This window comes from Fundulus heteroclitus, unplaced genomic scaffold (genome assembly GCF_011125445.2).
Source record: "Fundulus heteroclitus isolate FHET01 unplaced genomic scaffold, MU-UCD_Fhet_4.1 scaffold_302, whole genome shotgun sequence".
Lineage (NCBI taxonomy): Eukaryota > Metazoa > Chordata > Actinopteri > Cyprinodontiformes > Fundulidae > Fundulus > Fundulus heteroclitus.
This window is the reverse complement of record NW_023396712.1, coordinates 51,608-66,934: the sequence shown is the minus strand read 5'-3', so window position 1 is coordinate 66,934 and position 15,327 is coordinate 51,608. Positions and strand designations below refer to the sequence as shown.

General features: G+C 39.0%; 2 protein-coding genes across 3 annotated transcripts in view; both read right to left on the bottom strand.

The window, feature by feature from the left end:
• LOC118559502 (stonustoxin subunit alpha-like) overlaps window positions 1-15,327 on the bottom strand; it is a 36,648-nt gene that overhangs the window by 10,936 nt on the left and 10,385 nt on the right. The gene's annotated exons all lie outside the window — the stretch shown is intronic.
• LOC105922772 (zinc finger protein 345) overlaps window positions 1-15,327 on the bottom strand; it is an 82,610-nt gene that overhangs the window by 57,692 nt on the left and 9,591 nt on the right. The window lies entirely within an intron of this gene.

The following is a 15,327-nucleotide window of genomic DNA, read 5'->3' as shown; positions in this document are numbered from 1 at the left end:
CTACAATTCCAGTTGCAAGTCTTTTAGGGTTTGTCTCTACCATCTTTGCACATCTGGTGATTTTTGCCCATTCTTCTTTGCAAAACAGCTCAAGCTCAGTCAGATCAGATGGGGAGCATTTGTGAACAGAAGCTTTCACATCTTGCCACAGATTCCGGATGGGGTTTCGGTCTGGACTTTGACCTGGCCATTCTAAAATAGGGATGGGCGGTATATCCAGTATACTCGATGTATCTCAAGTTGTCCTCCACGCGATAGTTAAAATGACTTTATCGCAACCATTGCGTGTAAATTTTCATGGCAAGATTGAGCCGCTGTATTTAATTCACTGTGAGTTTAGTTTTCCCCACATGCTATGAACGCATCACTCGCTCCTCCTCCAAACCAGTAAGGGTTCTGGCGCACATACAAAACAACGAACCGGTGCGCTTACTTAACTTTGACTAGGCAGCGAGAACTATGACAACAGCGAGCGTTTCAGGCAGATTTCACAAGGAGGTTGAACAACATGCGGTAATTTGCAAAACATGTCGTAACACTATTGCCACAAAAGGTAGTAGCACACATTTGTTCCACCTAAAACGTCATCCAGTGCAAAATGAATACTCTTGTAAACTCCGCATGTCCACCCGCCCCCCTCCCCCTTCCCACACACACACACACCTACCTACCTACCTACCTACCTACCTACCTACCTACCTATCTGTCTATCTATCTATCTATCCATATATATATATATATATATATATATAAATATATATATATATATATATTAGTGCTGTCAAACGATTAAAAATTTTAATCGCGATTAATCACATAATGTTGATAGTTAACTCGAGATTAATCGCAAATTAATCGCATATTTTATCCTTTTATTTCTGAAAGTGTAATGGCCTGTTTGGGCATTTTAATGTGCAATTTTGCAATAAATGTTACTAATAAAATACATGCTTGTACAAAACATATTTTTATGTTATTTTTCAAGCACTTTTCAGAATTGGAATGAAAACATCCTGGTGCCAAATGTTAAACTCTGGACTATAATGGCTAAATGACTAATCATGACGCCCTGATGTTTACACCATGTGTAAACAAATGTGTAAATAAATACCTGTTTTCATGCCGATATATATTTTTTTGCCTCTTAAACAAAGCTAGACATGGTATTATGCATAAACATATAAATTAATAAAAATTATACATTTCAATAAAGTCATAAGTTTTGTTCATTTCTTCACTCTCTCTCACACATCTAATTCTGTGCTTTTACACTAACAACAATAATTTCTTTGAATATTTTTGCTTGCTGTTTATATCCATATTCATAGTTTAAGCCTGGAAAAAGGTTTTAAATCTCCAGGTCATTCCAGTCTTACACTTTGCTTGCAACTGGGCCAGGAGCTTAATACCCTGAAAGAGACTGTTTAGTGTTGAGAATTAAAAATATATCTTAGTTGGGGTTACTGAGGAAAGCAGAGTGGGGCCTGTCCCTGTTTTTTTGCCCTGAGGGGGGTGGTCAGAAGGAGAGGAGATCAGTCATTCTCCCTCTGAGCCATGCAGGAGGAGTTTAAAGTTGATAAAAGGAATGTCTTAGTAAAACTTACTTCAGACAGACAGACTTATCCACCGCGGTGAGAACAACATCTTGTAATGGTATGTACTCTGTCTCCATATTTAATTTCTATGAATTAAATATGTATTTAAACCGTTCTACCTCTGATCAATGATTCCTTATTTTATTGTCAAATCTTAAACCGGGGTAAAAATGGGCCTTTAGTAGCGAAGCAGGATTAGGCCAATAATACATAAATCACAATTTGGTTAGCCGTGACCCGGATTTGACATTAAAGTGGAGGAACCTTTTGAATTTGGGCACGAAGAAGTAATCACTTACAGCAAAACAGGGTCGACCCGAAAAAAAGTAAGGAGATTTTGATTCTCCTATTGGCTAAAGATTAGATGTAGGCCAAATCAAGTGTTGCTGTAAATGAGAAGCTTTCTTCTCAAAATATCAGAGGCTGAACAGTACAACTAGGTTTGAATGGAATTTATGTTGAAACCGAGAAATGATTGAATGGGATTTATTTGTATGTCTACGTCAAAAAAACGTAAAATAAGGTAGAAACGATAAAAGAGATAAAAGCCAAGAAGCCAAGTGGTGAGGCTGTCGAAAAATAAAATAAAAAGACAATAAAAAAGTTAAAAATCTAAAGAATAAAAAATTGTCTCGGAAGTTGGTCGCTCCCTCTCCAGGACTGACGAGTCTGGTGAATTTTAAGACTGAGGTGGAACGTTACCTTGGAGAAAGGAGACACTCCAAAGAAACGTAGCGATAGGACGGCCAAGAATACGTAACATCTTTAAGTTGAGGCTAAGAGCAGCAAGACCTTAAGAGTGAGCTGTTATAGAAGATAAGAGATTAAAAAAAGGGGGCCCCAGGGGAACATTTACATTGTTCTCTAGCATCAGAACGGGGATTCTGATTGCACGACGACTAGACCGAGGTGGTATTAAAATGAATAGTTGGTATTCGTCGACTACGGAAGGGACGAGGGTCTCTCTGTGATGCGCCAGGCTGTCTGTCTTAAATGTTATATTTGTTATGTCTTGTCTGATGTTTTGAATGTCTCGGTAATATGGGATCCATGGTTTTGGGAGAAGGAGAGATTGGTTGGGCCCTGCATGTCAGCATATGTGTGTGTGTGTGTGTGTGTGTCTTCATGAGGGTGTGAATTTCTCTGCGTGCATGGGCCTAAAGATAAGAGCAGTGACTGGGGAGCAGTTTCATTTTGTTAAGTAAAAAGTGATGGGTAAAATATGGGTGAAAAACTAAGGGGAATTTGGAAATCATTAGAAAAAAGGTCGATGCATTAATAATGTTTGTTGAAGTGCAGGAGAATTTCAATGCAGTAAAGCGTTTGAGGTATTGGCTGCAAGCTGTATGGGTGAGTTGCATTGGAGAGCATAAACTGCTGTGTCTTGGTGAGTTTTGGAGAAATTTTTTATTTTAAACTGTAGCATAAAAGTTAGAAAGTGGTTAGAAGTTTGGAAAAGTTGTTGAAAATTTGGCAGAACATTGAACATCTGTTTGAGGCATTATAAATTGGGAAAACACAAAAAAGGGAAAATGCCTTCTGTTAGAGTGTAATTTTAACTAGCATTATCTATTGCAAAATAGCGTTTTAAAATGCCTAATGAATGTATATACTTTCAGACATGAAATATAATTTGCGATTAAATAGTGATTAACAGGTTTTCATTGTTTGATAGCCCTAGTTATAATACATAAATAAATAAATATAATCCGTTGGACTTCAATCTAGCTGTTTAATAGAGAGTAGTAAATCCTATCAGCTTTTGCTCATTTGTAGGCCTGGGAAACCACAGTAAGCAGAACTAAACAGAATTAAAAGTTGGGTTAAACTGTACCTTAATAGTGTGTGCAAACTGATATTGCTGTTAATTTGACAGATTTTGTTAACACTGCATTTAGTCATGAGTCAGTTTTGAAGTTATCCTCAAATGAAGCAGCTAAAATTGAGGAATCTGTGACAAATGTTAATGGCTTGCATTGTTTTATTATAGATACTGATATTGCAGAACGGCAGAAACTAGTAGATACAGAAGATATTACGGGATCATCACAGGACGGTCCCCAAATTATTCATTATATGTAATCACATTTTCATGGTCCCACAAAATGCAGATGCCCTTGTTACACAGTAATTTAGAACCCGAGGAATCTTTTTTCTTTGTTCATTTGGTAATGTGCAAATTCTGGTGAATAAACTTTTCAACATCACACTGCATGAAAAGTGAGATTTTCGTCCCCGTAAACTACCGCAGATCTCCCTCATTTTCGGCAGTTAACAACAATTTGCAACCTGCGCTTGTCGCCGTTTGTCAGTGCCACAAATTGTCGGAACCGGACTCTGACGTATGTGGAGAGCGATCAGCTGTACTAATGGCCCTAATTAGATTATGAATGCAGCGAACCCGCGCGGCTGGCCAGGTCTGGCTTGAATAACCTACTCAGTATTGGCTGAAACCACTATTTTTAAATAAGTAAAATCGCTCCTGATTGGCAGCAAAACCACACGTGGCCAGGCCAGGCTTGAACGTTCTTACTGAGTATTGGATGGAACCACTTCTTTCAAACAAGTAAAATCACTCCTGATTGGTTGGCAGATCCCCAATAACTTATTTACATATATATATATATTTATATATATATTTATTATATATATATATATATATATATATATATATATATATATTTATTCATTCATATTATGCTGTATATTCATGTTATCCTATGTAGGCTACTACACTATTAGGCTACCATCAAGGACATGAATGAATTTATACAGGAAATGAACATTTGCCAGGAAGATGTTTATGCAAAGAAAGAGCTTTATTAAAACAAACACCTATATACAACGCGAGGATCCAAAAATTACAACCCCGTGAACTGTCCGTTTGACTCCTCGGGGTTGTAGGTAAATGCTGGCAGCATTTTCTCCGAGGCAGGTCCGATGTGCAGACGCCTCCTGTGCGTGGCTCTGTACTTCGGTGTCGCCTCTAACCGGGACTGCAGCTTCACACAGAGTTCAGAGAGATCCGGTGTTGTGCGCAATTCTGTTCCCCCGCGAAAATCTGTTTCCCCTGTGTCGGGAATGCGCTTTGCAGCCGTTTTCCCGGCGCTTCTAATTGATTTCTCGGTAAAACAACTCATATAATCATGTCAAGGTTGTAACAGTCAGTTTAATCGGCAATTGTTTACAAAATTGTAGAATAAAAATAAATAAACTATGTCTTCTTACGCTGTATTGTGTTATTATAAATGGCAAGATAAACGGTCTTTTTCCAACTTTTGTCACTTTAACCTGACAAATAAAAGTAAGCCATAAAACACTATTCCAGCACCTACTGTGTATTTATGATTTTACATTGCTAAAAGAGGAGGATGGGATGGCTGATAGCAGGACACAAACATTATGGCTTTTTCTCAATTCACGAGAATGCGAGCGCGTTCTCGTGAATTGAGAAACAGCCTAAGACTTCCTGAAAACACAAGAGTGTAGACTTCCCAGTACATCCCTTTGTAATATAAAATATGACAGTTTACTGGATTAAGGAAATTTCTAGTATACTACATCCTATCACACATAATTTTTGAGAATTTAGAAACATTTGCTCTTTATTTCCCAAAGTTTTCGGGAGATGTCTGAAAGACTGTTTATTTATTTTTATTTTACAATTTTGTAAACAGCTGCCGATTAAACTGAATGTTACAACCTAGACATGATTATAGGATTTGTTTTACCGAGAAACCAACTAGAATCGCCGGGAAAACGGCTGCAAAGTGCGCTCCCGACACGGGGGAAACAGAATTGCGCACAACACTGGCCTACGAAATGGCGGCGGCCGTCCAATCCATCCAGAGACCACGCCAACAACGCCATCTTCTTCACCAGGCTGGAAAACAATTAAATGAGAGTGGTATGAATAAAAATCAAACGCAAGTCACAATAACATTAAACAAGGAAGGAGAAGCAGTAAAAACAAGTCACTTACAGATAATGTCGTCTTTATCATCATCGTGTAAATGTGGAATTGCAGACATTGCTCCGAGCAAATAGGAGGTCACCGCCTCGCTCCGGTTCATAGCGCCTGCAATTTGTCTCCGAGTTGTGAAAACGGCATACTGCTTCCTATAAATGAAAATACACTTTAATAAAGCTTGTTCTTTTGCAAGGCTACTAGGCTAATCTTAGATTTGGTTGTAGGCTAGGCTACTTTTAGCTTAGCTAGCAGTCACCGAACATATTCTTACCTAAGCTTGGGATTCTGCACCCGTCTTCTCTTCTTGGAGTTAGTCTCTCCCGCACAGTTGTTCGACTGCAGAGCCGCCAACTTGTCCTCTATGGACAGCAACCTGGAGTTTACCGAATTCTGCAGTTAAGTGAACCGCTCATTCATATCGGCACTATTAGCTGACGAGACGGTCCACTTCTTCTTCTTCTTCTTCTTCTTTCGGTTTTTATGGCGGTTGGCAACTAACTTTAATGGTGCATTACCGCCACCAACTGGACTGGAGTGTGGTACTGGAGTCTAACCTTCCCTAATAGGTTGCAAACAAATAAAACAAACACACAAACAAACATAACGAAACAAACCAATCAAAACAAAACAAACAAAAAGATCATACTAAATTATTTTAATTAGTCCTGTATTCCTCAGGAAGCCAATTACATAGTTTACACTCATTTCCCCTGTGTTTTTTTGCAGAATTTCTTCTAAGTTTAGCCTCATCTGTTCTCCTTGTAATTGTAAGACTAGTCTTTGTCTTTCTTCCTGATATTTATTACAGTGTACAATAACATGCTCTATAGTCTCTGGACTACCACAGAATTCAGTTGCCATCAGCATGCTTCTTCATTATTAACAAAGTTTTATTTAGACGTGTGTGTCCATACCTCATTCTAGAAAATACATCCTCCTCCTCCTTGCTTCTGTTTGTATTTCTGCTCTTTCCCACTTTATTCTGAATGTTATAGAACTGTCTTCCAGTCTGCCCACCGTCCCATAATGTTTGCCATTTACCCTTAACCCCCCTAGGGCCAAAACCAAAATTTCCAGGGCGGGCGGGCGAAACGAGACCCTCCATTTCCGTACGCCGAAGGCGTCGTTTCGTACGATTTTCCCTTGACTATGTTTTTGACCATACTTTTAATTTCTTCTTTGCTGTAGTGCACTTCAACATCTATATTAGAATGTCTAGCTGCTTGCTTAGCACTTTTATCTGCTAACTCGATTCCTATTACTCCTATATGAGCTGGTACAATACCAGAGTTATATTAATTCCTGACTTTATTAGATTATTTGCAGCTTGCAGTATATCATACACAATGTCTTGCCTTGATTTTGACTGAAATGTTTTAATACTGATTAAAGCTGAGCTGGAATCTGAAGCAATTACTGCCTTCCTTGGCCTATTGACCTCCACCCAAAGCAAAGCTAGCCACATAGCAATCAATTCCGCTGTGTAAACTGCTAAATCATCACTCATTCTTTTTCCAACTTTAATGTTTAATTTTGGAATGACATAAGCAACACCCATTCTTTTATCAGTTAGTTTAGATGCATCTGTATATATAGTTAATTCCTCACTATACCTCTCCATTAAAGTGGGACTTATTTTTAGTTCATTAAACCCCATTTCATTTACTTTAACCTGAATGACCCAACCAAAACTTCTGACTTGAACATTTCCACGCTCTTGGCATTGCTTCAGTACCGACTGACTCATATGAGACAGTCCACTGATAGCAATCAGCAGTTTCTTCTTGTCAGTCTGCGGACTGGCTGAAAGTTGTAGATCGCGTCCAAGAGGAGTTGAAGGGGAGTTGAATGCGAGACATGGGTAAACTCCCCCTGCAACCCTGATTTGCATTTGTATAGCTCACAGCATTTTCATTTACATGTTAAAGCCTCCCCTAGAATTAGGAGGAGGGGGGGTCATGGGGGGACCACGCCAAGCAAGGCCCACGTCAATTTCTGACAATTCACGGCAGTTTTCGGTGTTGCCTGCAAATTACCGTGAACAGCCGTTAACCTGAACTTCCACGACAATCTACAGTGCCGCATAGTGACGGAAATCACACTTTTCATGCAGTGTCAGTTGCTGGTGATTGTTCGTGGCCGGCAGAATTTGACTTAAAAATTTACTAAACAAAGGCACATAACTGATTTCAGAGCTGTTTTAAATTGTACCTTTGGTGTTTTTTATATTTTCTTCCTTGATAGATGTATTTATACAGCATTTTCTTTATACACTTTAGCAGAAGGTTCCTGAGTTTGACTGGGACTCTCGATATCTTCTGAAAAAAATCAGTAGGATGGATCAAACACACAGGTGTGGATCCTAAATAAATTAGTCCAATTTAGGGGAATTATTTTGAGTAATAGTGTTAAAAAAACCCGTGTCCTCTTCAATATCTCAGCTGATGATTTTAAATCTTGATACGATCGCTGAGACAATATTTGATACACCATTTGCCTGTGACTCAAAGGAAGGTTGATACACAACGCTTGAGTTTGTTAATTACTAAAAGTTGGTAAAATTACAGTTATTGGAAAACAATATAGGAAGGAGTGAGAGTAAGCAGCTGATTCCATCGAGAACTATCTCTATTTTAATTTAAGGAGGGGGAGCTTCCTCCCCCCTGTTTTTCTTTTTCTATCTTAATTTTGTCGCAGGTCTGTTCGTTCTGGAGTATGGACACGGATGACAAGAGACGCAGATCGGTGCCGATTTGGGGTTGGAAGAATAAAACTGAGCATTTACAGCCGATATGTGTGTCGTGGGGCACCCATCACATCTGGGACAGTTGATTACGCTGGACACTGGACCAGGGACTGTTTCACATCACTAATTCCTGGCAAGAAGTCCCAATACCACCTCACCTTCAAGAAGGTCAGTGCCCCATCTAGGGGATAACGCTCCCATGAACAATGTTTCCTCACCTTGGAACAATGGCCAACGCCTATGAACAGCACAGATCCTAAGCTGTCAAGGGAAAATGACTGTCTGCATACACTGGAGATGAATGTCTCATCCAGTTTCTGAGTCGTGGACCAGAACTTTGTCACTGAGGTGCATCGACAGCGAATCACTGCAACACGTGGGGGACGAAATGTGGAGTTCCATACATGGAAGCTGTGAGTGCGACGTCTAAACTCCAATCTCTTTTCTGCCTGATCTGCTGTACATGTCAGTCTGAGTCCATCTCATGGACCACAGACTGATAACAGACTTTTTAAGGTAATTCAGACTGTTATTTCTACCAATATACTTCTGACCAAATTTAATGGAATGTGATTTCTAATATTTTTTCTGTGTCTCCAACTCTTGAGCTTCTGGGCAAATGGATTGGTGCAGGTAATAACTTCTTAAGGCAGCCGATTGGGCAGATACCAGCAGTACAGGTTTGCGGTTTTGAAAAATATACTACTGTCTCTTAAAATGTTCTACTATAATAACTGATATGTTCCTTTTAAACATGAGATTTAATTCTATTATGTCCAGGACCGTATTGCTCATAATTAACAACAGCTGGTGTATTTTACCATATCTTCTATGGGCAGACAATCCACAGGGGTGGGAATACTTTCACGTGCTCCACTTATACTTAGGTTTCTGTGAGTTGTCTATCTGGCTAATAACTGCATGTCAAATTTCCACAAGGGGGGTTGCAACGTCCTGAGGGGACAGGTTTATTACATGGGCCTCTCAGTAAGCACAGATGTGTCCTGCTTGGGGCATTCTGTTTTTAAACAACATAGGTTGAACGGATCTGTTAGGTTATTTCTTAAATAGCTCACAAATATTGGGATTTTTCTATTGTACAATATAACTGTTGCCTGCTAAAACATATCAGATTTTCACCAGATTTTGCCGTTACCAGGTGTTTTATTCAGGTAAAACCCAATATTTTATCAGTATGTAAGTACCTTGGAACATTCAGCATTCTCATACCATCAACTAGCTGTGAGCATATTAGTTTACAATCATTATTTCAATGGGTACCCTGATCTTACACAACTTGTGGAGGACTTCTTGCAGATCTGTGGGATAATGAAATTGCATTAAGTTTTGATCTGAATCCAGGATATAGGGCAGTGTTTTTCATACTTCAATTCAGATAATTATTTGCAGTTGATTGATTCCCTGTGGTGACTAATACTATTCTTTGTTAATGTTTTGTAACAAAATTAATTTTGTTCCAAGCAGAGGGATTTGACATAAACATTTATATGATAACACTATATCGTAAAGTTATTTAGATCTTAAACTTTATATCAACCCTTGGCACAAGTAAACAGAAAAACTACATAAACTACAAAAAACTGGATAAAACAGAGATAAACATAGGGTAACTTAATGCATATTTAGTTTACTTTAAAATCATTGGTGTGTCAGGTAGGTTAGTTAAGGATTCAAAGCCACGTATATCTGTTACAGTAAACTGGATCAGGATTTGTAACAACTGGATAAAACGATAGGTGAACTAAAATGAGGGTTTGCTTTTCTTCTCAGATTAAAAATAGGAACTTTTTTGCAGCATACACATCTGAGTATGGAGGAAATGGTACAGAAGTGAGGTGTGGTGACGTGCTGAAAGGTTTTGTGTGGAGTGGTGTGCTGAATGGTAATCTTTAATCTTTTATCCACAGAGTATTCTGACATTCTTACAGGAAATGTATTTTGATTTTCAAACTAAATTAACTAATTTTAGATTCCACAGACATGGCGATTCCCACCGGAGGTATAAAGTTTTTGTGCAGGCATTCTTTTGCAGGACAATCAGAGGCCCAGTGTCAGGAAAGAGGAATTACAATAAAATGTCCCATTAACTATTACATTCTAAAATAGGTTTCTCATAGGCTGGAGGGGAAACAACAAGAAGGTTGGTTCAGATTAATGGGGAGAAGTTTAAACACAATTGACTATAATTCTGTGCACAGACTACATTGAAATTGGGGTGAAAAAGATGAGAAGTGTGTTTCTTGTGGGAGTGTTCAGTTAATTTCATTACAGGATATGATTCCATATGACTGAAAGGAGCTTTTCGGGACCGAAGTCAACCTCCGGAATTACAGGTAGCACACAACATTTGATATCTAAACGGTTGTCGTGGAAGTTTCAGGAGACATAAAATTAGGAGAAATGTGAAGGGAGTCCACCGACCTCCGACCTCGAAGGAGTGTGCGCTGAGGTCATCACAGACAGATGTGGTGGGCCAGAGGTCAGGGGCCCATCTGATTCCAGAGCCGTGTGTACCAGCCAAACAGAGGTTCAAGGACAGATCATCGGAACAACTTATCTCAGTCTGTACGGTCTGTTTGTTGTTTTGTATCGTCCACCAGGCCCTTACACTCAGTTTTTGGATGAGTTGTCAGATTTCTTATCTGATTTGGTGTTAAATACTGATAAGGTTATTATAGTGGGTGATTTTAACATCCATGTTGACACAGAATGTGATAACCTTAGTGTAGCCTTTAAAACTATCCTAGATTCAATTGGTTTTGCTCAAAATGTGCATAAACCGACGCACTCTTGGCTCCATACTTTAGACCTTGTGCTGACATATGGCATTGATTGTGAAGAATTACCAGTATTTCCTCACAACCCTGTCCTATCTGATCATTTTTTAATAACATTTGAGTTTAATCTAACTGAGTTCTCCACCCCCAAAAGAGGGTTCCATTATAGTAGATCTTTATCGGATAATGCTGCATCAAAACTTAAAGAGTCTGTCCCCTTTCTAATATCCTCCGTATTGCAGAAATGCCCTGTAGATGGCAGCAATGTTGTTTCTTCCAATTCACAAATAGATGTCTTTGTAAACGGTATGACTTCGTCATTGCGTTCTGCATTAGACAATGTAGCTCCCTTGAAAAAAAAGGTGATTATTCACAGGAAGCTGGCTCCTTGGTTTAATTCAGAGCTGCGTTCCTTGAAGCACAATGTTAGGAAATTGGAGAGAAAATGGCGCTCTACACACCAAGAGGAATCCTACCTAATCTGGAGGGACAGTCTATTGTTGTATAACAAGACCCTTCGCAGAGTTAGAGCAGCATATTTTTCATCATTAATTGAGGAGAATAAGAATAATCCTAGATTTCTCTTCAGTACAGTTGCCAAACTTACCCAGAGCCACAGCTCTGTTGATCCATCCATTCCCTTAGCTCTTAGCAGTAATGATTTTATGGGATTCTTCATAAATAAAATTGATTCCATTAAAAATAAAATAATTGGCATCCTCCCAAACATGATTTACGTCCTCAGTAAGTCAGGCAGCATTGGAGGAACCCTTAGAACCTGCGCAGTGTCTGAACTGTTTAAAAGCAGTAGAGCTTTCTGAGCTATCTAAAATTTTAGCTTCATCTAAACCTTCTACCTGTATGTTAGACCCAATCCCAACCAAGTTGTTTAAGGAGGTATTCCCTCTGATCAGTTGTCCTATTTTAGACATGATTAATCTATCCTTGGTAAATGGATATGTACCACAGGCTTTTAAAGTAGCTGTTATTAAACCTTTACTTAAGAAACCATCTCTTGATCAAGATGAGTTAGTAAATTACAGACCTATATCTAATCTTCTTTTCTTATCTAAAATTCTTGAGAAAGTAGTTGCTAATCAACTATGTGAACATTTACAAAATAATGACCTACTTGAGGAGTTTCAGTCAGGCTTCAGAGCTCATCATAGCACTGAAACAGCTCTGGTGAAGGTCACCAATGATATTCTCATGGCCTCAGATAATGGACTTGTGTCTATACTTGTCCTGTTAGATCTCAGTGCTGCATTTGATACAGTTGATCACAATATTCTCCTACAAAGACTTGAGCATACTGTAGGGATTAAGGGAAAAGCATTAGACTGGTTTAAATCTTATCTGTCGGACAGATTCCAGTTTGTCCATGTTAATAATAAATCCTCCTCAAACTCTAGGGTCACTTGTGGAGTACCACAGGGTTCAGTCCTTGGACTAATTCTATTTACTATATATATATATACACTTTATTATTACAGGCTCAAGGCCCACAGAAGACAGTACAGTACACAAATCAATAAAACAACACACATTCATATATACACATTCTATATAAAAACAAAAGAATAGGGCTAATGAAGACACAGATTCCAGTGTTCCCATATTTTGGACATGTACTTCACAGAACTGCGGCTTGGATCTACTATCTGAACAATAAGCTCATTCAAGGATCGGTCCAGCCTGCTCATAAACTTAAAAGTGAGATTTCTCACCAAAGCCATGAAAGTAGTTAAACCCAGCCTACAGAACAGCTGGCTTGCCCTAGTACTTCTTGGTTTCTTCAAGAGAATCCTGAGACAGTCATTATAGGCTACTTTTAGCTTAAGCAGGCTCTCCTTCTTATATCTAACCCAGAGAGGAGCTGTGTAAAGAGGGGAGCAGTAAGTTCGAAACAGGTTGATTTTAACATCTATAGTGCAGTGATGGAATTTTCTAGCCAGCATGTTGGCTTGTACATATAGCACTCTCCTTTGTCTGCTTATGTCAGCATCATCCTCCAGTGTATCTGTTAGGATGTGCCCCAGATATTTTGTGGTATTAGCTACTCCCAGCTCGTCTCCAGATAGATAAAAAGGAGGAAATTTAATGTTTAGATCATCTTTTGTTCTACATATCATAACCACACTTTTCTTTGCATTATATTTAATATCAAATTCTACCCCATACTCGGAACAGATATTAAGCAGCTTTTGGAACCCACTGCTGCTTGGTGATAGAATGGTTAGGTCGTCTGCATATAAGAAATGATTTATCAACATTTCTCCAACCATACAGCCAGTTTGGCATGTCCCCAACTGCCTGGACAGGTCATCCATGTAGGCATTAAATAAAGCTGGAGATAAAATCCCCCCCTGCCTTACCCCATTACTAACATAAAAAGATGTAGATAGAGTGTTCCCCCATTTAACCCGCACCCTCTGATTAGAATACCAAAAGGCTAAGATCCGTACCAGGCTGCTGGGGACATCCCTGTGCATGAGTTTATTAAACAATTTAACATGATTAATGCGGTCAAATGCCTTGGACGCATCAATAAAACCTAAAAGCACAGTAGAGCCCTGACTTCTATATGTCTCAACAACCTCTTTCAATGCATAGATACATTGATCAGTGCTATGTTTGAGCTTAAAGCCAAACTGATTATTAGTGGTAGATATACAGTCATTTATTTTATCAAGAATTAGACTTTCAAGAATTTTTGAGATAATGCTGGCAAGGGCTATCGGTCTATAATTATCAATACTCCCAACCTTACCAGCTTTGTCCTTGATTACTGGAACCAGAATGACTGACATCATGGAGTCAGGCAATATTCCATGGCACACCAGCCCAGAGAAACAAATAGACAGTAGCACTGCTAACCTGGGGCCAGCTAACTTTATATGCTTCCGATTGGCAAAATTATCAGACAGCATGGGATTAATTTCCACTGTTATGCTGATGACACTCAGCTATATTTATCCATAAATCCTGATGAATCCAATCAGTTACTTCGACTGCAGTCATGTCTTGATGACATCAAAAGCTGGATGACTTTAAATTTCCTGCATTTAAATTCTGACAAGACAGAAGTTGTAATCTTTGGGCCAGAGTCTTCAAAAAATAAAGTTCTTAATCAATCACTTAATCTGGATGGCATTAACTTGGCCTCTGGTAATAAAGTTAAAAATCTTGGTGTTGTTTTCGACCAAGACATGTCATTTAAATCCCATATTAAACAGGTTTCCAGAGTTTCCTTTTTTCACCTCCGGAATATCGCCAAAATTAGAAACATTCTGTCCAGGGGTGATGCTGAAAAAGTAGTCCATGCATTTGTTACTTCAAGGCTGGACTATTGTAATTCTTTACTATCAGGAAGTTCACAAAATGCAGTTCGAAGTCTTCAGCTGATCCAAAATGCTGCGGCAAGAGTTCTGATGAAAATCAACAAGAGGGATCATATTTCTCCAATTTTAGCTTCCCTTCATTGGCTTCCTGTTAAATCAAGAATAGAATTTAAAATTCTCCTTCTAACATATAAAGCCCTTAATAATCAAGCTCCATCATATATCAGAGCTCTGATTACCCCGTATGTTCCTAACAGAGCACTTCGCTCTCAGACTGCAGATCTGCTGGTGGTTCCTAGAGTCTCTAAAAGTAGAATGGGAGAGGCAGATCCTTTAGCTATCAGGCTCCTCTCCTGTGGAACCAACTCCCAGTTTTGGTCCGTGAGGCAGACACCCTATCTATTTTTAAGACTAATCTTAAAACTTTCCTTTTTGACAAAGCTTATAGTTAGAGTGGCTCATGTTACCCTGAGCTATCTCTATAGTTGTGCTGTGATAGGCCTAGGCTGCTGGAGGACATCAGGGTCTAATTTTCTCACTCTACTGATTTCTACTGTTCTTCAGTCTACTGTTCTCCAGTTTTGCATTGTATTACATTGAAATGACTGTCGTCATATCAGCTTTTAACTTTTTGCTCTCTCTCTTTTTCTTCATAGTAGGTACACCTGGTCTGGCGTTCTGTTAACTGTGACATCATCCAGAGAAGACGGCTCACCCGCTACTACCATCTTATGTTGAACAGATTACTAGATCAATGTGTGCTTCTGTGCTTTTTTGTCTCTCTTGTTGTGTCTCTGCTCTGTCTTCTGTAACCCCAGTCGGTCGAGGCAGATGACCGTTCATACTGAGCCCGGTTCTGCTGGAGGTTTTCCTTCCC